Genomic DNA, 24,154 nt, shown 5'->3' with positions numbered 1-24,154 from the left:
GGGCAATCTTGTCTAGTCCCCCCACCCCACCGCCCATGGCCCAGAGATATCACACCCAAACTCAAACAAGCACCATACAACCAGGGTATAGGAGCCGCACCCAGCTGCAGAACACCGGTCCAAAGCCCATACAAGCCAGTACTGCCTGCAAGTAAGCCCGCTCAACCATATCAAAGGCTTTTTCTAGATCGAGGCAGACCAGGACTAACCTTCATTCATCATTGAGTGTCTCGCGAAGTAAATGTGTAAGCCTGTGGAGGTTAAACACTGCTGTGCGCTGGAATAAAGCAACATTGATCCTCATGCACTAACCCTCAGATTACTCAGAGTGAAGCATGGTGAGAGGTCTATAAGACGAAGGGTCCGCAGCGTCTCTGTCTGGCTTGGGCATAAGACAGACAATTCCCTCCCTCCTGGTGGCCAGAATGTTTTGATTTCTCTGCGCCTCTTGGAATACATTTAAATTCCGTGCAATACGCCTGATAGCATTCCACAAGGAACTCATCCCCTCGGGGCACCTTAGATAGGTTGAGGGCCTCGCCCAGTTCGTCTACCGTAATCTTCCTCTCCAATTCCTGCACCAGAACCGGCACTAGGGAAGGGAATTCTGCCATGCCCAGAAAATCCTCCCTTCTCCCCTCAGGGCCCACCCTACCTGCTTGATACACCTGCTTGCAATAGCATAAAAATAATCCATTATGGGCGGATGATTTGTGACCAGGGCACCAGATGAGCGGACATGAAGGACAGGGGGAGGGGGGGATCTCCTGTTCCCTTCTGGATATACAAGCTAGCATCTTGCCAGACTTGTCCCCCTCTCTGTGGAGGCGTTGATGATAGGTGTGCAACATACCTTTATCCAGGGTGTCCCACAGACATAGCACCTCCCTACAGAGCCAGAATTCCGTCGCCCTCGCCTCTAGTGTAGGCAGGTCCGATACCTGGAGCTACGCAAGTGGTGCTCCTGGTCCACTAGGTCAGCCTCCAGGTGTATTCGGGCCTAACAAGTGGTGCCAAAGCAGGCCCCCTCTTAACCGCATTGAGAGCCTCCCAATTGCGTGCCATGGAAGAGGCTGTCCCCCAATTAATCACCAGAAAGTCAATGAGTGAGGTTGCTAGCACCTCCCGGCACATGGTGTCCACCAGGAAGTCGGTGGGCATGCACCATCTACGCTCGCGATGCAGAACGTCCCCCAATGCATGCACAACTAAACCGGCACATGATCAGATAGATATCTCCCAAAATGATACACTCCATGTAATCTCCAGGGTTCCATCCCAGCCACCAATGGATTATAAGTGTTGTGTGTATTAGAGTAACAGGTGTATTTGTGAGTCCCTGGGTGTGTTATTCACCGGCTGTCAGAGAACACGAAGTTATGCATTACCATGGCAAGCAACTTGGTCATCAGGGGTTTAGTTCCAACTCTGGGGGGATGCTGGTCCTCATTTCCATCCAAAATACAGTTATAATCCCCCTCCCATATTACTGGATGTCCCATACTGTCTTCCAGCAAGTCCTGAATACGATCGAAGAAGGGCTTATCATCAATGTTAGGTGCGTAAGTATTAAGGAGTGTGAAAGGCCACCCATCTAGTGTACCCTGCAGTAGAAGGTACCAATCCTCTATATCCGCCTCATTATATGTGTGCTTTATGGTAGCCCCTGGGGGACCTAAATGGCTACTCCTCGTGCATGAGCGGAGTAAGTGGCTGAAAACAGGTGTCCCCTCCACTTTTTTACCCAGCTTCTGAGCTTCATCCCCCATAAGGTGGGTTTCCTGAAGAGAAGCTATCTGCACCTTATAGCACCTCAGGAAAGAGTGGGCCCTGTATCTCTTAGTGTAATCCTTCAGGCCGTGCACATTCTACATCACAATATGTGTACATTCAGCCATAGAGCTGTATGTGTTCACTCCCTGGGTATCCAACCTGCCCCCCCCACCCCAATCCACCATCATCATCATCATGTAGCAGCCTGGACAAGCAAAAGCAACCAGATAATGACTGTAGTGCACAGCATAAAAACTGAACCTCCTGCAACCGTGCAATGTTCAATAACTCTCATTGAACACCCCCGCCCCCGGACACACAGTAGGACTACAATGATAACAAATACCGCATATCCATTTCAGACCATGCTGCCAGGACTCACAGTCTTAACCCCAAACTGTAGCCTACCACAAACAATACAATGTCATAGCAACCATAAAAGGACACTGTTGGTCACTCAATAATGACCTCCTCCAAAGCAATGCAAACAACAGTGTAGATACAGACATCACATGGTGAACCTGGTCAATATCCTCAACATCCTCCACTGGAGTCCCTCAGCACCCCCGCTCCCCCCCCCCCCGTCAAAGGAAAGCAGAAAGACAAGAGAAGGAAAAGCAGGAAAGAGGTACCACAGCATATAAGAAGACTCATTGAGAGGGTGACAGTTCAGCCAGTAGCACTGTCCATTTCAATAGCTGGCTTTGACCAAAGCCAGTAGTGGAAACAGTATGGAAGAGGAGAAATTATCCCTAGGTAAACAGCAGGGTTTTAAGTCTTTTCTTGAACATGGCAGGGTCATGCATGCTGCGCAGTTCAAGGAGGAGAGAGTTCCAAGCTCCGGCTACTTTGAAAGATAGAGAGCAGCCTCCAATTCTTGTCCTCCAAAAGCGGAACGCAGATGCCTTCGTGGAGTATAAAAACTAAACCGCTTCCTCAAATAGAGGGGCCCTATACCGTAAAGGGCTGAATGGGCCATGATGAGAACCTTAAATTTCACTCTCTGGGCAACTGTTCGCCAGTGCAGATCCCGCAAATGATGTTTGACGCTGGACCTGCCTGGGATACCCAACAGAATTTTGGCCGCAGTGTTCTGTATTACCTGGAGTTTCTTAAGTTGGTATCCTGGAAGGCCAACGTAAAGAGCATTGGTATACTCAAGGCGGCTAAGGTTCAAAGCGTGCGTGACCATTTCCTTGGCGGACCTGGGTAATAAAGGAAAAAACCTCTTAAGAGACTTTAATGTGCCAAAACATTGACTGCCCAGTTTTTTTACATGTGTAGGGAACCTGAGATATTCCTCGAACCAGACGCCCAGGTTCTTCACTGCCTGTCCTGAGGAACTGGGAAGTGGATATTCTGGTGGCCAAAGTGCTTCTCTGAACTGAGGGGGAAAGGATCCAAATAGGAGGATTACGGACTTGCCCTCATTGCACTTTAACTGGGCGGCTGCTAGCCATTTGAAAACGGCTGATACAGTTTTTAGGTTTCGACCTAGCGAGGGGCGAAGCCCCTCCCAGTTCAAAAACTTTTGTTTTCAGTAGGGATGTCGGCATCGCCTCTGCCTCTCATTGGCTAGCTCCATAAATGGAGGCTAGCCATTGGGAGACAGAGGCTGTCAATCGCGCTCTCTTGAAAACGCGATTCGGGGGCGTTTCTGGTGCTTTTTTAAGCCCCGCCCCTTTGTCCCGGGCCGCGCTGCGATTGGCTGCCGTACCGGGACACCCCCGTGACGTCAGCCAATCACAGCGCGGCCCGGGACCTGACTTGTTTTTTTCTTCTTATTACTACCGGCTCTGAGACCCGGACGGACTACGTATACTTAAAAGTTCCGCAGACTCATCCTCTTTCCTTGGTCACATGGGCAGCAGGCAGCCTGGGGGCCGGGGGGGGCGGGGGTGCTGACGATGGGCCAATTGAGCTCCCGTGACTTCTTTGCGGGGAGGGTGCACGCTGGCTGGGGGTCTGAATATAAACAGAGTTCCTCCAGCGGGGTCTGCCATGTGGTTTGTTTCAGTTCACAGCCTCGTCCCTCAGACGGCCGGGCTTCAGTGTCCCACGAGGGAGCAGTGCCTGGTATGCGGGGCTCGGGCGGGAGGGGCGGTGAGGGCGGAGGGGGAATGAAATAAGCGGAGTGAGAGACATTGAGAGGAAGAGGTGAAGAAACGGAGAAGCAGAAAAAGACTGTAGGGAGGGAGCTTGGAAGTGGGAGAAAAGGGGGGGGGGAATACACTTGGAAGAAATAAAGGTGGTGTGCAGTAGAAGGAAAGAGGGAGGAGAACCAGAGAAGGGAAAGAAAGTGATGGAAAGTAACGCGAGGCTGGAGAAAGCGGTAGAGAGAAAGAAGCAAAAAAAGAAAGTTCGAGGAATGGACGAGGAACAAGAGGGGCGAGGAAACCATGGTGGGTAGGGCCCGGGAACAGCAGGTGTCGCTGCAGGCCCACTGCGCACGGGCGTCGGACTCAACAGCCGGTGAGCCGTGCTGCAGACGCTAAGGTGGCGGTGCTGCGCGTGCCCTGGCCCCTGTAGTTACTGCTCGATAGCTGAGGTGATCTGGCACACAGAGGAATGGGCGCTTCAGAGTGGGCAACACTGAGAGCGCGGTCTTCAAAAGGCAAAGACTCAGCGAGAATTGAGGACCCCTCCTACTACTTCTCTGCCCTGAAGGGTGCGTAGACACAACTTGGCAGAAAAAAAGCCACACGTTTTTTGCACACAAAAAAAAACCAGACACGTGAAGACACTAAAAGTAGAAGGGAGGACAGTTCTGGCGAGATCCCATGATGCGGTCACAGGCGGCTTTAACAGACGGGGGTCAAGGGGCGGAGAGCAGAGGTCAGACACAAGGGGAAGGGCAAGGGTCGGATGGATTATGTCAGTCTGAAGCTCCGGTGATGAAAAGAGCATGAGGCAGGGAGGGTCCCCGAGGTGGGAGGGTCTCTGAGCCAGAGCAAAGGAGGAACTGGGAGATGTTTCACCGCGAGATTCCTTCATGTAGTTCCAGTGTGTCCAGTTGATGCTGGAACATCTATGAACATCACACCGGAGGCTGCGTGCAGGCCCTACGAGCACAGCATGCCGGGCCTATTGGTTTTAAAATGCTGTCCACATTGTGTTAGTGTCTTTCCAGAGGTAGATGTGGGCGAACAATCAAAACTTTCCAAAGTCGGGGGTGGTTCTTACCAACATCTGTATTCCGGCCGAACACCAAAGCACTTTGTACTGTACATTCTCTAAGTGGAGAAGGGTTTTTTCAAACGTTTCTTACACTGGCGAAGTTTTGCAATATCCCTGATTTTATCCATTTGCAACGTTTTTTAGTTTCCGTTCGCCCGCACCATTGCAATTGTTTATATGCATTGAGAAATAGTTGTCATGGCATTGAGAGATAACATTCACTTGAATCAAACCCAGTCCAGCTAGAAAAGTGTGCGGACTCTTCCCCCTCAAGTTCACCTTCTGGAAGCTAGTTTATGGACAATGGCAAACCTATACACGTATCTTCGGTGCAAGTTTACTCTCTTGTGACATGTATTCTCACTAAAGTCAACATTTCATCCAAATGTGGGTGAAGCATAAAAGTTCGCAACCTTGTAGACTTGAGCGAAAAAACCTTAACAATTTTGTAGCTTCAAAGATAATGTAGCAGACGCTCAGAATTATAAAATATTTACATCCCATAAGCAGCACGTCTTTAAGAAGTATTGGAAGCAGGAAAAACACTTCAAGGCGGTTTATGCTACCCGAAGGAAGTGATCCACTCCCAAACTAAATAGTGGAAAGTGCTGCCATATGCTTACGGCAGAGAGTTGAAAATCGCTTTATATCGCAGCAGTGAATAGAGCACTTTATATCTTGGTGCTAAAGCGATTTTAGGTTGCTTCCTTCGAGGAAAATGTCCATCACTTTGTAAAAATAATGCCGTGTGGGGTGGTGAACTAGAATGGACAACCCCTGGACGTGGGCAGCTTTGAAGAGGTTTATGTTGTTGAGTGTTGAAAGAACTTTCCTCTGCGGAATAAATTAAATTACTCTATGGGGACGACACAACATAGACGTTGTATCACGCTCGTAGCGGTTTAAAGTGCTTTGTGGGGAGGGGTTACTCACTCAAGGCACAAATCATAGTACTATCACGACAGAAGCTGAGGCAGATAACAGAATGGAACTCGATTTCGCAGCAATGAAGCGCTTTATGCAGCGCCGTGAAGAGAGTTTTACCACATAAGTCATAGTAAGATCCCGACAGTGATTCGGGCAGATAATAGAAAGGCACGCCATATCGCGGACATGAAGAGGTTTATTCAGCTCTGTTGAGAGAGTTCACCCACATAAATCATAGTCCCGACAGAAGCTGGGGCAGATAACAGAAAGGAACTCGATAGCCCGGTAAGGAAGCGCTTTATGCAGCGCCGTGGAGAGAGTTTGCTCACATAAATCTTAGTGCAATCCCGACAGTAGCTCGAGCAGATACTAAAGAGACACTCCATATCGCTGCCATGAAGCGGTTTATACTGCTTTGATGGAGAAAATCTGCTCACACAAATCAAAGTAAAATCCGGACAGTGGCTCGGGCAGGTAATAGAAAGGCACTCCATATCACGACCATAGAAAGGTTAATGCTGCTCTGTGGAGAGAGTTTACCTACATCAAGCACAGTGCAATCAGGACAGAGGCTGTGGGTAGATAGTATAAAGGCACTCCATATACAGCACATAAAGCGGTTTATGAAACTATATGGAGAGAATTTCACTACATAAATAATAGTAAAATCCCGACAATGAAATAGAAAGGCACTCCAGGTCACGCATGAAGTGGTTTATACTGATTTGTGGAGAAAGTTTGCCCACGTAAACTACCATAAAATCCCGACAGAGGCTGGGGGCAGACTATAGAAAGACACTCCTTATCACGGCCATGAAGCGGTTTATGCTGCTTTGTGGGGAGAGTTTACCCACCACGGCATAAATCATAGTAAAGCCCGACAGAGACTGGGGCAGATAATAGAAAGGTATTCCATATCGCGATCATGCTGCCCCGAGGAGAGAGTTTACCCACATAATTCATAGTACAATGCAATCCCGACAGAGGCTGGTGGCAGATAATAGAAAGTCTATATGGCTTTGTGGCGAGTTCTAAAGGCGCTCCCTGCCGCGGCCATGAAGCGCTTTACCCTGCTGTGTAGAGGCAGCAATAACTGCTCGTGGCACAAATGACATTTGGTGAGGCAATTTGCGGGAAACAGGAAATCTAAAATGACGCCTTATTTTGGTGAGACGGAATGTACGGAGACTGCAGTCAGGAGGTTTAAGGAACTTTCCGTCTGGCTCAGACCGATCTGTGCGTAATGTCAGACGCCAAATAACCCGCCTCTTTTTTTATTGGTTGAGTTACTCTAGGACTTGTGAATATTAAAGTGTGTGTTTTGGGGAGTTCCTGGCAAAGCTACCCCCACCCCCAAACACTAGTTGTGGGTGAAGGGTAGTGCTTTGAACGAGGGGCTGGGGCAAATGTATTGAGCGCTCGCTTGTTTAATTCTCTGCCAAAAGGTCAGGTCCTGTGATATAAGCAGGAGAAAAAGTTGTGTTATGTCACTTTATGCCATGTTATTGGACTCAAATGTCCTGGGGTGTAATTTCTATGTGTCTTGTATTCGGATCAACTTTACTGATTTGGTTTTGAGAAACCATACGCACCAGGTGAACTCATCAATCACCTGCTGTCCCCACCGAGGTCATGACCCTGAGGTTTGACAAACCCCATTCTATTGGATTTCATCTTTTGCCATCATCCTCTCGGCTTTGTCTGGATATTACGCTGCAAAAATAATGCCGTGTTTGTCCATTTTCTGGTCATTTCAGTTGACTAGAGCTCAGACTGGTACTTTAGTCTTGCTATATTCGTCCATTAATTACCTCCACACAGAACGGTTTTGCCCTACCCTCCTGCTACTAGCAGATGTGAGTATTGTTCATTCAGAGCGCACCCAATTTTCGTAAAAGACAATATAGAACAAGCATGTACAATGCAACGGTTTCGCCTTTGGAAAAGTTTGAGCTATTGGCATTGTAAATGACAAAATTTGTATTTATGTGTTGGTTTTGAAAACAGATAAATAAATGGCATTGTCATTTACATTGCCAATAGCTCTAACTTTTCCAAAGGCGAAACCGTTGCATTGTAAATGCTTGTTAGCTTTTGCTGTAGAAATATCTGAGTCCTTCCAAGTGAAGAGGAGCTGGGTATCATCTGCATAGGTGATGATTTTTGCTCCCAGCTCCTCTGCCAGATAGACCAGCGGGGTGACAAACATTTAAAAAAAGGGTGGGCTCAGGGTATAGCCCTGAGTTACTCCAGTAGTCCACTTTTGTGGGTTTTATGAGAAAGGAGGTTTCCCCACTTGCTGTGATCTATCAGCCAAAAATGATATAATCCAATCCCATGCAGGGCCGATGACACCAATATTTGCAAGGCGCGCTAATAGCAGTGAGTGTGGCACCATATTGAGGGCGGCAGAGAGGTCCAATCAATTCAGAGCCGCTCTCCCGCCGCCATCCAAGCATTCTCTAATGGCTGCTGATATTTCCACAAGCGCCGTTTCGGTGCTATAAGTAGCTCTGAACCCTGACTGAGCGGGATGTAATGATCCTGAGGTCTCTACAAAATTGGCCAGCTGCTTAAAGACGGCCTTTTCACATACCTTAGCTACCGCTGGAAGGAGGGAAATAGGGTGATAGTAGGCAGGGTTGGCAGGGTCAAGGGATGGTTTTTTAAGCAGAGGGAGAAGTCTGGCCTGCTTCCATTCGGGCGGAACCGTGGCAGATCAGAGTGAGATATTGATGAGTGAATTAACTTCAGGATTAACAACTTCTGCCACAGCCGCCAACAAACGGGCATGGCAAGGGTCAGTTGGTGAGCTGGATTTCAAAATAGTCAATGAGTCTTGGTGAGCAACAGCAGAAAATGTATACAGGGAGAAGGATGGATTTAAACCATCATGACTAGGGCTGGCCATGTTCAGCTGGATAGGGAAAATGAGCAGAGTTCTAAAAGCCAACAGAAACAGGTTCAGCAAAGGAAGGCAAAAATCTGTGGAGAACCTGGAGCAAGGGTCTGGTCCAACATGGTCAATACCAGTCCTGGAGCAGCCTCAGGGAGTGCCTTCTCAAGCTCTGTTCTCTCCACTCAAGAGGGTTGCAAAATAACATGGTATACTCTGGATGATGCATTGGCCTTCCCGAGTCTCTGGATCGGCTACAGCGGTGTCAACTCTCCTCCATGGTTTCCTTGCTGTTAAGTAATTGTTCCCAAGGGCGGTGGTCTCAAGGTCAGATCTCTTTTGGTTGATCATTCAGCTGGTATCTTCTTATAATATTAATAATAATAATAATAATAATAATAATAATAATAATAATAATAATAAGTCCATTTGTAAAGCTCCATGGTTACACTCATGCCAGTGTGTCCCCGCGCTGCCCTGGCAGAAGATCTTCTTGGGCATCTCAGAATGAGGCGGGCTGCTGCATTCTGCACTCCCTGCAGGCGCAGTAAGCGTCTGGCTGGAGCGCCTAGATACAAGATGTTCCCGTAGTCTAGGCGAGAAGTCACTAGTGCATGGACTAGTGTCTTTCTAGCTGCCATGGGTAGTAGGTCCAAAGTTTTACGCAGGACCTTCTGAATTCCAAAGTACGTCCCTCGCACCCGTTTGGTTTGGTAGTCAAAAGAGAGGTTAGGATCTAGCCAAACTCCCAGGTTTTTTACCTGTGCACATGGCGTAGGTACCGCCCCCAGGTCCTGAGGCCACCATGCCGACGACCACACAGTTGGGGCCCGTCCCACCACCAACACCTCAGTCTTATCACCATTCAGCCTCAGGCAGTTATCCGCCATCCATGCCGCCAATTCTTGCATGCATGCCCTGAAGTTGATGTTTGCCAACGCCTAAATATAGTGTGTTGCAGTAATCAATTAGAGGGAGAATTTGGGCGACCACAACCATTTTTCTAAGGTCTAAGAGAATATATGACAAGATTTTACGCAAAATATTTAGAAAGAAGCATCAGGATGATGTCACCTGGTTAATCTGCTACACTGTAGCCAATGGTTCATAGTGCGCTCAGTAACTCGAACCATACGGTGTTATTGTCCTCCGATTTTGAGCACATTTTTAATTGCCTTCCAGCTCTCACCCATACTGAACAGCAGTCAGATTATTCAACAACATATCTAAAACACATTGCCAAAGCCAATCGCTCCTCAAAGGCGAGACCTATTGGCTTTGCCAATGCTTGTTACCTGTGTCACTGGAGTGGCACCTACCGACCCTTCATTGTAAAGTTCCGCTGCTGTGTACTTAGCTCACCCTTGACATATATGGTGACTGTGTGTATTGCCGGACAGCATGTGATGCTTGTGTGTACGCCTCGGTGTGGAACATAACAAGAAGGCTTGAGGGTTCCATGTTGGAAGCCCAGGGCATAGAAAGGCTAGCTAGAGGGTAGAACTGCATCCACAGACAGAACAGGACATATGGATTGTTGAGATTTCTTATATGCAAGGGGTGGGAAAAAAGACTGGAGAAAGGGGAACAGATCATTATCTGTGCCAATTGTTGGTCTCTTTGATTCAAGGCAGAGTAACTGGTCAGTGGGGCCTTGGCTCATTGTCTGACAAGATGGTGGGTCTCATAAGGCTGGCACTCTAGGATCAGGGAATCCTAATAATAGATAGAAATGCTTAGGTGATCCACGTCTTACAGGTGGGGGCCACCTGGTAGCTTAGGGCCATCGATCGCCCTGTATCATAGTGCCAGCGAAAGTGGGATGTAAACTGCAAGAAAGGCTCTGGAGGGTAGACTATTCGGAGCAGGGGAAAGAGTCTTACAGAAAGGGGTTAATGAACTATCACAAACTTATCAGAAAGGCTAAGGCGGAACACTTTCTAGATAGAATTGACTCAGCCAGTAGCTCCACCCGGGAACTTTTTAAGGTGTACAAAGAGCTAACCTCCACTACTAGCTTAGCTGCACCGGTGGTGGGTTCAGAGGGGCTTTGTAACCAGATAGACTAATTCTTTTCCCAGAAGGTGGAAAAATATATTCCACCTTCCCGGAAGTGGCAAGGAGCGGCGAGATTGGGATGGAAGATGGAGTACGTATGGAGGAAAGAGGAGGGCTGAAAGAATTTTCGATACCCCTCCGGAACAACTGATTAAAATCTGTAGCAGCATTAAGTCTGGTTCTCCTAAGGACCCAGCTCCGCCTACAAGGTTAAAAGGGAGTCTGGAATGCCTAGAGCCTTTTATAAGGCACCTGGTGTTGACCTCCTTTGATACTTGTTGCGTCCCTGACTGCTGGAAGGAAGCCGTAGTTCTACCGCTCCCAAAGAAACCGCACCTTGGGTTAGAGCGTTTAGACAACTTACGCCCTATCTCTTTTGCCATATTTCGCTAAAGTGGCTGAAAAAGTAGCAAATGTACAATTAACGACTCACATGGAGGAATATGAGCTTCTGCACCCTACCCAGTCTGGCTTTCCGAATCGGCTCTACTCTTTGCCACTGAGTCCATCCGACAATTTGTGGATGCAGGTCAAACGGCGGCCTTAATTTTGTTAGACCCAAGTGCCGCCTTTGACACTGTAGCCCACCAAACCCTGGTACAATGCTTGCAGAAAGGTGGTGTGTCGGGCAAAGCCTTGGGCTGGTTAAAATCTTTTCTGTCAAGGCGGTGCTTCCAGGTGAGACATGGCGAGTATTACTCCCGGGTCATCAAGCTGAGACAAGGTGTGCCGCAGTGATCGGCCTTGAGCCCGACCTTGTTTAATATCTATGTGGCTCCCGTGGGGGTGATTGCCGAGAGGTTTGGGATCAGGGTCGTATCCTATGCGGACGACACACAGCTGGTGGTCTCCCTAACCCAGGCGGCAGAGTCGGGTTAGGGAGACCACCAGCTGTGTGTCGTCAAAATTGCAATCTTTGCAAAATGCTGCAGCTCGAACTTTGCTCAATATTCCTAAATACCACCATATCTCAAGCTCCATTAGGAATCTTTACTGGCTTCCAGTCAGGCAGCGTATAGAATTTAAGGCACTATGTTTGCTGCATAAAGCACTCTATGGTGGAAGACCACTGGACTTTCAGAAACTATTCTAATGGTACACCCCCGCCTGAATCTCAGATCGGCCAATAGAGGACTAGCTCGGGTCTCTAAAACCAATAAGGCAAGATGGGGTTGGCAGGTATCTTGAATATCGAGCATCGAAGTTCTGGAATGAGTTATCGGCTCATATTAGTCTTCAATCCTCCGGACCCCAGTTTAGGAGATTGTTCAAAACCTGGCTATTCCCTTCACAGGAATGACCTGGCATCTCTTGGCTCATTGTGTTTCTTTGCAACCCCAGCGCCAAGACGCCTCGGCATTCGTGCGCTCTATAAGTCCATTACTTACTTACCTAGCAATAAATAATAAGTGTAGTTTACTGCCTTATTAAAGTGGCTCTTTCATAAATCAATATGTTGCATATGCAACAATAGTGATGGGAACTGGCTGGTGATTTTAAAGCGCTTCCCACGGATTACATTGTAAGAGAGGCAGAGTCCATCTGAAAGCGCTTTAAGATGAACAGCAATTGAATTTTAGACACCACAAGAGCATTTTTATCCAGACAGCGCTGGTCAGTGTTGTTTAAAGCACTTTGTGTAAATGGATAAATGTAGTGCCTATACAATAAGCATTTAGCAAGTGATAAAATGCAGAGAAGAAAAGCAATGTAGATGCGAAATAAATAAATGCTGACAAAACAAAGGTTCCGATAAACAGTTATTGCCCCCAAAAAGTTCTCAGAAGCACAAGTACAGCGACAATTGCGATAAAATTATAATGATAAAAGCAGTGCTGATGCAAAATAAATAAATACCAATCAAAAAGGCATAAAAAACCTTTTGCCTACAACAGTTAATGGCACAAAGAAATTGTCGGAAGCACAAGTATGGCGCCAGCTGCAATACAATGACGATGCAAAATGCCATGACGATTGAAAAGAAATAAATATATGCCAATCTGAACTGCTAAAAACAAACTTTGCCTAAATAAAGTTATCGCTGAAAATAAGTTACAGCAAAATTACAACGCCAATTACTATAAGATGCTACAGCAAAACACAATGTCGATACGTGCTGAAAAAAATGACCATCTGAAACTATAAACAAAAACTTCAATGTCAGTCACAAACGATAAAACTAAAGTGTTGCTAGATGCAGAAGTACAGCGCTGGTATCGGAGGAATAATAAAATAAAGAAAATACATTAGTACTCTGTCCATGCTGCAGAACAGTAAAAAGAAGTGATGTCGAACGTATGGTGGCCAATTAGGATGCAGATCCAGTGAGTGACAATGAATCCTGCAAATGGGAATTGATGGCGGGTCTCCAAGCCCTCTACTGCATTCAATACCACTCGCAGCAACAGCGCATGCACGCTGTTTGGCGAGCCTAACTGTCATGGTTTAACATGGCTTATGTGTGACATTTTCATAGAATAAGTGTACTTATGAGTGGCAATCAACAACCAATGTGTGACACTTAAGAGTGACACTTTCTGGCGAGTAAAAATCAAGCAATGAAGTCCATTGAAACAGATAAAAAACAGAAGTTAAACCCATATGCACAATGAGAAACTGTAAGAGGATCTTGAAACTGCGGCAAAGCACCTGAAATGGAAGGACACTAATCTCTCTCTTTCGTATGTTTAAGTTCTTTTATAGCTCTCCTCATACTAATGTGGGGTGTCAGAGCACTTTACATCGTACACACATTATAGAGAGACAATGAATCATACGTGTGTAAATCAGTCTATTGGAAATGTTACATAAGACAATTGAGGATTACACATTGTAGAATCACATGTTATCCATACTAATTAGTAGGCAGTATATTTTAAGAGTGTTTGGTCCGGAGAAGCACAGACTCGTGATTTGAAAGGTACCATAGTGATTGATTTGAACTAAAAACAATGTATTTCTACCCAAACTAAACCTTTTAGCAACATTAGGATAATGAAGGTCTGGGGGAAAAATAACGTTCTAACCTTATACCATGCATTCTGAAAACAGGCCCTTCAATGCTGTTCATATGTAATTGTGTTATATTAGGATTGCAACTTATGAACTGTAAGTAACAAAATCGGCAATCATTGTCCCAATTCACAAAAAGGGCAGCCGGGATGACCCCCAATGCTACCGTCCTATATCATTAATAGATGTAACGGCTAAGGTTTTGGGACATGTGATTTTAAATCGTCTACAAATTTAGGCTGAGGACAATCACATTTTAACAGATGTACAATATGGGTTCAGAGAAGGGAGATCCACAACAGATCAATGCTTAAACTTGTATCTCCTCACTGCTAAATATACAATTGCCGCCAAAGGGACTATTCATATGGGTTTCATGGATCTCTCAGCGGCCTTTGACCGTGTCAACAGACAGAAGTTATGGGCCCTGATGATCTCTCTGGGGGTGGATGAAGGGTTAGTGGACACATTGAAGGCATTACACTGGGAGACCACAGCTTCAGTCCGTTATAACAAAGAAGGAATGAAGACAGAGCCATTTCCTTGTACAAGCGGTGTCCGGCAGGGCTGTATATAAGCTCCTTTTTTTATTTTCATTGTATATTAATAATTTGGACCGAGAACTTATGAAGTTGGGAGTGGACTCCCCCCAAATAGGCCAGCGTTCGGTACCCGTCCTCTTGTATGCGGACGCAGTGTTGCTAGCCCGCACCCCACTGGGTTTACAAAAGTTAATTGATGGTTTCGTCAACTTTATGAATTCACTGGATCTCTCAGCTAACCTGGATAAGTCCTTCGTTATGTCCACAGGTACAAACTCCAAAAAGGACTTTTTACACAGCATAGGACCACACAGACTAGGAAGAGTTAAGTCCTTCTCTTATCTAGGCGTACTTTTCGATGAGAAACTGGAATTCAGAAACTTGGCTGAAAAACATGTAGTCAAACTGGTGGCCTCAACGGGTGCCATAATGGCATATGGGAGGAGGCTTGGCAGATGGTCACCGGAACAGATACTGAACCTATATAGAGCGGTTTCTTGCTCCAAGGTGTCATAAGGGGCAGAAGTTTGGGACTGCAAAATTAATCATGTGCACCAGATACAAGCTGAGGAAAATAATTTTTTTTAAAGATTATTAAAGGTTCCTCAGAGCACCCCCTCATATATAACACACATGGAATTGGGCGAGCCATATATTGAGGATAGAATCATGGTTCGACCCATCCTGGCCTGGATTAAGATCTGGACTAACCCAGAGGCCGGCCTCAGCAGACAGATCATTAAGGATTGCTTGAGCCGGGACAGAGGGGGACAGATCCCGTGGCTCAAATATGTAAAAGACACTATGGAAGGAATTGGTTGCAAGAATTTGTTCTTTGAGCCGGAGTCCACGACCAACCTGAATAAAACTTTGGTCCAAAAACTTTTTACTGCCTGGGCATCCGCCAGAATGGCCCACGTTGAAACCGGGAAAATATCCATTGTGGCCCATGGTTCACTAAAAACAACGCCTGGAATGGAACCATACCTAGAGGTGATGCACAATGCGCAGGAAAGATTTTATATGACTTGGTTCCGACTGAATCTCCTTCACCATTTACTGGCTGTTCCCGCAGGCTTCACACGCTCGGTAGAGCTGAAGGGTACCTGCGGCTGCAACACTAGGTCTCCGCAGGATACCCTTCACTTTGTTTTATTATGTCCTTTTTACTCAGTCCCTAGACGGAAGTTTTTAGTAAGGATCTTGAAAAATAAAAAACTGAGACATGCTAAAGCAGCCCTCCTTTTTTTGCAAAAAGCCTCAGACCCATATACTCTGTTATGTATAATAAGTTTTATTAAGGTGGCCATGAGATTAAGGAACACCAGGGAAATATCGGCCCACATTAATTTATAGACTGAATCAATGTCTGTATAAGATTCCCAATGATCTATTGTTAGTTTCGCCCCTTTTTAGACCTATTTTTATTGCTCTTAATATGTCATTTTTAAAAAAATGCTTTTTAAATATTGTATGTATGTATTTTCATGTTCTTTAATGGTATCTTTTTAAGTACCAAATAAAGATATTTGATTTGAAGTAACAAAAGGATCTCTATGACAAAAGCAGTAAATCACTGAGCTACCCACATAAAATGCACTTCAGTGATCTGCATGTACACATTCTTTGCAGCAGGCATATTAACCATCTGTGCTACTTCAGGACGGGCGAAAACTGCCACTAGACAAAACGCTGATCTTGCTCCAACAGGAACTTAATTAACGAGAGTTATCTTGCCATGATTTTAATAGTTGCCAGAAAACTCCTGGACACACAAGGAATTCGGCAGAAGGCAGTTTTATTTGTGAAATCACAGAACCTGAGGGGAGATTTCCCACATTGGGGTAGTTAAAAGGGCAGATTCCCATGTCCTGTTCACTCGCAGGCGGAACCAGTACAACAAAAGTAAGTGGGCCCAGCACTGGCTGCAACCGCTTACAAACACACAGAATGCATGGGCCTCTGCACTGCATGAAGTAAAGTAAAAGCAAACTGAAAACATCATCAGGAGCGGGAAATCTGGCGTACGCTACATGAGGGCCCATGCGCCACACCAGCTAAAACAAACAATACTCTATTATTAATTTTAAATGATTCGTGCCTTAGAAGTGAAACCAAAATAAGAACTATTGAAAAAAGGAGACCCCTGCACTTTGAGGAAAGCCTGCAGCAACCTTCACAGAAAGCCAGGCCCATAGTCTCACAACTCTGAGCTATGGCGTCCTATTGCCCTGAAGTGTCCGTCTGTTGAGGTCAGGTAAGACAGTCAAACTCCGCCCAGCTGCAGTAATTCCTTTCCATTGGCAGTAAGGCGCCAATTTAAGATAGAAAGAACAGTGTCCATTGTGATCCTCTACAGATAATGCCACAGGCGGCTACCACAAAGGTATCAGTGGCACTAACCAGGAGCCCTACCGGGTGGGAAGGCACCATCCACGATTCACTAGGTGGCTAAACCCTCACTTCTATGAGCAAGTTGGAACTGCAGTCCATGCGAAATGGCCGCGGTGGGTCGCGGCTGTTTTAATGCAATCAGTTGATCAAAGCCCGCCGCGGTAGTCACTCGCAGTCACTCACATGTCCCCCTCACAGTGCGCCAAAAAAGGAGTTACTAAGGCATTTTAGTGCAGTGATGCGGACCACCACGTTGCAGCATTGTGATTGGCTCAGGGGAGCCCAGGAGCAGGGTGCATCCTGCTGCCGGGACTGCAGGAAGAAAGAGGCTGAACAAGATGGAGGAGAGGCGGCAGACTGAGAAAAGCTAGGTGATATTTTCTTTCTCTGTTACTCTCCTCCCCGCCCTCCATCGCCGTTCACTGCAAGCCGCTACTGCTCGTGTGATTTAACTCCTGGGAGGGGCAGTAGTCCTCTATCACTGTGCTTGGTGCAACCCTCAAAACCATGTTACCATGAGAGTGACCAAGGTCTTGGCACACACGCATGGCCCATGTTTGCCCATGGCCAAAAATCAGTACCAGGGTTCCAGATATGTATACAGCTGGGGCATTATGGGTAGGGGTGTATATATATATGCCAATACCGAGCAGCATTCACAAATGCTCTTCACAACGTTTTCCACATTAAGGTCTATTGGTTTTGCCAATGCTTGTTTCCAATGTAGTTAAAACAATCTGTTAACTCTTCCATTTGGTTTCAGTTCCTGGTGATTTTCTGCCCTCCTCGGCAAAAAAGTCTGAAGTATGTTGCTGATCCTCCCAGCTGTGTTCTACAAAATGTTCATGGAAAAGGCTCCCTTCCCTCAAGTATTCTCGCTCCTGTCTGGAGTGCACTCAGCCTCGGCGCGCTCAAAGTCCAACAACCACGGCTTCAATGGGGAAGCAAGAAAACGAACGGGACAAACAGCCAAAGCAGCAACGCTCAGTAGAAAATATACGAAGACAACACAAACACCGCACTAAACACCCCTATCATTTCTCATCCGTACCGTCCGGTAAAACTTACTTTATTCAATCAATGGTGCACCGTGCACGAGGTCTGCGGCTACTTTTATCGGGAACGTTTGTGAAGAAGTCCAAGAAACAGCTGACCCCCACTGTGTCACGTGACCCTTCTTAAAGGGGCAGGAGTGCCAGGGCTTCACTGAGGCTTTTAGGTCTGGCTGCACGTCAGAGTTGCGTCATACTTTATGTACTTCACGGAAAGAGCTTTATTGATATGTTTATGAGCTTTAATGATTTGTTTATGTTCGGCATTAGCCTGAAGCACTATGTCCGCCTCAACAGGGCGTATTTTTCTGTAGAAAACGCGCCTTACCTAGTTTTTATTTTAAAGATGACCGGAAGTCAATGTCATGGTGCCCCGTCCAGCTATGGTAAGAAGTATTACGGTTTATCTTATTCATTTATAAAATGGAGCGTATGCTGAATGCAGAATGGAAACAGCTAATGCCGCAGCAATTGCCTGCATTAGAACGGGCGGGCGTGTCCAGGCCCATGAGGCGTGGTTTGCCTCCATCAGTCTGCCCATTCTGCGAGGCTTCCATCGGCCTCTCCAAAAAATGTCGGAACAGCCGGTATGCAAAGGTCGAAGACCTGAACAGAGAGACTGCAATGCCACCTAGCGATCATTAGTAGTCATGCACCTGAACAAAGACCGCTCCTAAATAGGCAGAGACTCATCTCAGGCACAAGTTGATATTGCATGATGCCTACCCTGCAACAACAACTCCAATGCTCTGTAAAGAGCCCTAAGAATGCTGATCCAAGTCGAGTATAGATAAAGTTCCTCAGTACAAGACAGGAGACATGCGGGCAGTGCATAGAGTGCAACAACGAGGAAGGAAACACTAGAGAAGGCAGGCTGCCCACACCCTGGGGGTCCTCTGATGACACCACATGCTGTCAAGCAGGGGCGGGTGGTGACATTTGAAAGTGGTGCAGCGCAAAGTGATTTGCATACTGCACCATAGCGTGCGAGCGAGCCCGAACCCCTTAAGGAGGGTTTGGGGGGATAATCCCCCCCAAGAAAATTTTGAAAAAAGAGAAGAAAAATCGTGCATTTTCCAAGCAAATTTGACAACTAATGATGAGGCAAACTTGAGAAAGCAGGAAGGTTAATAAAGCAATTGTGAAAGTGCAGTTATTACATTAATAGATGGCATAACATAGCTGCTTATACAGTATAACCACAGAGCTTCATACATTCCGTCCTATTACGCTGCTGAATTCAGACTATAAGACTTGCATGAAAATCTCAGCTCTAAGAGTAGAAGAAGTTGCACAGCAGTTGGGAGACAGCCTTTACACAGCCCTCTGTCCCACTCGTGTTTTGTACCTTTCTGCCCCCTGTTCCACTCGTTTTTGTGCCCTTCTGCCCTCTGTCCCACTCGTTTTTGTGCCTTTCTGCCCTCTGTCCCACTCGTTTTTTGTGCCTTTCTGCCCATGAGGGGGGTTTGGAAAATTTTGAAAAAAGAGAAGAAAAATCTTGCATTTTCAAGCAAATTTGAGAAAGCAGGAAGGTTAATAAAGCAATTGTGAAAGTGCAGTTATTACATTACAAACACACGCCCACACACAGAGACACTCTTTCACATACAGACTCACACACACACCCACACATCAATCCACACATGCACTCACACAGACACCCCCCCCCACACACACACACGCTTACGCACACATATCTAGATAGATTCCACTCTCCACAGTCACTACATGAGGTGCCAGCTCGCTACCACACATGACTATTCTTTCGAAAAGGCAAATAAAGGATCTAGCATGCACACACACTCATGCAGATTGTGTTCCTGCAGGGAGCTTGCTGTCAGGTTGTTTGAGGCCTAAGTACTTGCAGCCAGTTTTTACAGTCCGTCTTTGTTTACATCTTAGTTGTACCCCAAAAGTGAGCACATCCCACCAGCAAAACCGCAAAACCTTAAATATTGTAGCAAGGCCAACTCTGAAGCAGTGTAGTCTTACAGGCTAAGGGAAAGATGGAAGCAGCGGGGCCCACAAAAATATGGTGGCACTGTGGCAGCCATTGTGTGCCCTTTAGTCACATTAAATTGAAGATGACTTGATTTTACTGCTTTGGCATCGGTTCTGTTTTTCTAACAACTTTCCACCTATTAACTTTTAATAAGCATTCTCTTTCACTCACACCCAAAGCACCGTAGCTTGGTAAAAAGTAGGTAACGGGGGTGGTGGTCTTTTTATGCACCTCTGTTCTGAGAGACCTCAAAGAATACTCAAGCTTCACTCCCATTGGCTGTTTGAGGTCACGCAGGACTGCTTGGAGAAAAGCATTCAGTGTCGCCCATCTAGAATTCAGTGTGTTCTGCATGTCTCTCTCACATAGCGAGCCATTAGCAGGACTCCAAATCTAATAACGCACTGCTATGACATAGCAACAGTGGGTAACAGAACCTGTTAACTAACCACTGCTGCTGCTCTTAAAGGAGCCCAAGGTTGCTCTGAGTGGGCTCTGTTGCAGCCTGTCGGGGCACAGCCCCTGGGGCGAGGAGAGGGGAGGCACAGTGGCAGTAAGCGTTGGTTCCTCATGCAGGACTGTACTATGGTAATTTTAGTATTTTTTTCTGTATTCAACATTTATTTAGCACAAGCAGGGCCAGGGAGTAGTGTGCTCGATTATGCGGCATGAAACAGCCATGTGCAGGCCTTGGGACACCCCAAGCAGGCCTTGGGATACCCCAAGCAGGCCCGCGCCTCAGCCGTGAGGGACACATTGTCTGACACCAGCTCTCCACTATGTACCTGGAGTGACCACTGCCAATCCCCTTTTTCTAGCTTTTCATTTCCCGCTCCCACCACCTCCCATTGGGTTAGTATCACCACTAGACAGCATTGGGCCAGTACCACCCAACACAACTCTTGCAGGCCCCATAACAGTCTTGCGCAGTCTAGTGCCAGAGGGAGTGCCGGGTGTCTTTGGTTCTTCTTTTCATCCTTGCGGTTCTAGTTTTGCTGTTTTCCACATCATGAAGCGTGGACCCTGAGAAGAAAGTCCCATTAAATGAGCTGCACTTGGAGGACATGGGGACCCTCTGGGTCCCACCTCACTCCGGGTCATGGTGGACACCGTCTTCATTCCTGAACTTTTCACCACCAAATCTTCGATTCTAGGTATGTTCGCCTAGGTCAGTGGAAGAAAATAAGACTACAACACCCAGAATGCATCATGCTATTACACCGAAGTCCGGCACTGGAATCGCTGAAGTGAACTAGAGATAGCTTGTCAAGGTAGAGGCCCCCTCTGTGTACATCTTTGACCCATGAACTCTCCTTTGGACGGGTCAATCCCCCACCACCCCCTTCCTTGTTCTATGGGCGTTCTCCTCTACTAATGTTCTGTTTACTCTTCCCTCTGACTCCTCCCCCACCTCACTCCCACTACTTAAGTAATCCCTTCATCCTGAAGAAAGAAACATGCGAGCAGCTCGGAGTCCTACTGGAAATTGCACGGTAATTTTGAAATTGTGGGATTAATGGTTTAATGCCTCTGCTAAATTTGAAAAAGAAGTGTCTGAAGATGTTGTTACCATATTGTTTTTCTAAACTACACTCCCTCGATATCCGGCAGCCCTCATATGTGAGCGTTGTATCTTATGGCCGTAAAACCTGCAGACTGTGGCCAGAATCCGAGCCTATTTTTATTTCTTTAAGGTTGTCCCACAGATACTGTTGTATTGTGCTGATGGATAATTCTGATTGGTTAATTGAGACGGGCGCAGTAAACATACTGTTGATGACGTCAGTGCGCATATTGTGGAGCACGTGCTGATTAAGAGGCATCATGATGGACACTGCTGCAGTCCGGCAGACGCTGCTGTAGGACAGTGGCCGCCAGACTGAATAAACCTTGGGAGGGGCACATAATTGAGAGTCCATGGTTTGAGGCTCACTAAGTGACTCTGTTTGATGCTCACAAAGTGACTGAAATTCTCAGGCCCGAGGTTAGGTTGGATGATGGAAAGGTGTGACGTTTGAAGAGAATGGCTGAAACCTCGAATATACTACAGATGGCGCGGGAGTCTCAATCGGATGATGATTGCCGCTTTAACTGATGCTGAAAAAGATTGCGAAGTAAACGTGCCATTTTAGGCCCTTGTGTAATGAACTAGTGTAATCCAGGAAATGTTCGTGTCGCGATAGTTTTACAACACTACAGGTTCCCTATTCCCCCACCACCACCACCACCACTCCCCACCCATCCTGTGATAATGGTGCTCTTTGTGTCGAAGCGGTAACTACATCCAACCATGGCTAAATCGGTATTTCATCTTTCTGAAGCCGGTTAGCTAAATATAAATACGGGTTACAAATAACGCGTGGTCTGTACGGATCCACGACAAGGAACACCTGCCACACCAAGAGGTATTTAAAGAAGGTAATTATATAATACTGTGTTATTACCTTGATTACTCAAGCATTAATGTCTCAAATTCGCTCCCTCCTTTTTGTCTAATGTTTTTAAAGAAATCTTTCATTTTGAAGTCGACACCACGCTCACTTACTTCGGACTGCCGCTCGTGGGACAACGCATGTATTTCGTCTGCTCTGTGATCACTACGTTGCACGTCTCTCTATAGTTCTGTGGAACACCCAGTTTTGCAAATTTTGCAAGATAAACAGCCCACCTAGGAGGTGCGAGCGTCCCTGTTACTGACCTTATGGCGGCTGTCACGACTCCCGAGGTCGCTGCATTCATTGGTGGACACGTCTCACGGTACACATTGGGTCCTTGCATTCATCGGTTATTGACACATCTCACGGTACACATTTGCAGTACCGTACCACATCATACAGCAATTATTTACAGCCCAATCATCACCACCAGAGGAAGGGACATTTACATGGGCCGGCATAAAATTGCCAACGGTATTTTTTTTTACTTCAAATGCCGCCGGCATTTGAAGTAAAAAAAAATACAGTTGGTAATTTAAGCTTAAGCCTTTTTCTAATTAAGATAATAAGATCATTTAAATACCCAGTATCATTCAGCTTTGGGCTAGACTCTCAGCCACAGCCAGCCAGGCTCCATCCAGTAAGTCAAAGTCAGTCAGTCGGACGCACACGTGGCGACTCGAGCCCTAGAACAGACAGACTAGAAAACTACACTGTACAGTACAGAAAGAAACGTCATGGCGCGCGCACGTCCTGAATGGCCAATCACTGCATGACTTCACATGCTGAAGTCACAGTGATTTGCCATATGCAGTGCAGTGAGGCAGTGTGCCACCACCCACGCGCGGCATCCAATAATGGATTGCCTGCCCTTCTGCGTGGTGGGACCAGCCAATCCTGGCGCTGCATGCAGCGCCAGGATTGGCTAGGGGGGCACACTAACTACTCGCCCTGGGTGCCTTTGAAACCCCGGGGGCTGCTGCGGCCCGGCTAAAGCAGCACCCCCTCGGTCCCTCATACTGTCAGGTTAGCAGCGCGCATGCTCGGGCTAGGAGCAAGCCTGCCATCCTCATGCGCAGTACTGCTGCTGCTGGCCTGCTGCAGACTGTAATTCAAGCCGCAGCAGACTAGCCAGCCCCACCCCCTGTCCCTGCGCACTCTCCGGATTCAATCGGGTGTGTCCCGGATTGAAGCGCTGCGCTGTGGCGCTTATAATATTGTGTAATTTATTTGCAGGCAATTCACAAAAATATTTTAGGTGCGTCCAGGTTTAGTGGGGCTACGCCCCCACGCCCCAATGGACGCACCTCGGCTGCTGTCAAGGGCCAGCAACAAAGGTGACCAGATCCACATATCTTGTCCTCGCAGAAACCCTCTGAATCTACAGAGCCAAAGCAGGAGGAAGATCCTTCTCCTGCATCGCGGCAAGACCTGGAAAAAGGTCCCAACAGACATCAGATGCTCCCCCTCCCTAAGCACCTTCAGGAAGACTCTCAAGACTTGGCTCTTCGGCTGAACATCACTGCTACCCCTCTCCCCCCAGTGCCTTGAGACCCTCTCGGGTGAGTAGCACACCGCTTGAATGATTGATTGATTGATTATCTGCTGCACTACAGGAGCACAGTCTCCAGCAAGGCAGAAGAGAAGTCCCACCTCCCCCCACAAAAGGCTGCACCAACCTCCACCAGACCCAGATAACTGCTGGGTCGAAAGCAGTTTCCCAGCAGCATGCGAAAAGTGTAAGAAGGGTGAGAAGAGTGTCGTGGAGGCCCCCTAGAAGCTGTCTGCTGCCTCCGCCAGGAAAGCAGAGCAAGCATACAGGGAACTAGCCGAGATCACCCGCACAGAGAAATGCAAGTGGCCACGAAGTCCCTCCAGTCCTCCTC

General features: G+C 47.0%; 1 protein-coding gene across 2 annotated transcripts in view; it reads right to left on the bottom strand.

Annotated features, from left to right (window-relative positions):
- Positions 1–17,942, bottom strand: part of THNSL2 (threonine synthase like 2) — a 185,470-nt gene extending 167,528 nt beyond the window's left edge. For both annotated transcript variants that reach the window (XM_086964274.1, XM_086964275.1), the window contains exon 1: positions 17,848–17,942. The gene's annotated coding sequence lies outside the window, so the exon portion shown is untranslated. The remainder of the gene's footprint in view (positions 1–17,847) is intronic.
- Between the last annotated feature and the right edge of the window lie 6,212 nt (positions 17,943–24,154).

The sequence above is a fragment of the Lissotriton vulgaris genome, chromosome 3_2 (assembly GCF_964263255.1).
Source record: "Lissotriton vulgaris chromosome 3_2, aLisVul1.2, whole genome shotgun sequence".
NCBI classification, from domain to species: Eukaryota; Metazoa; Chordata; class Amphibia; order Caudata; family Salamandridae; genus Lissotriton; species Lissotriton vulgaris.
This window is presented reverse-complemented; position numbering and strand designations above follow the sequence as displayed.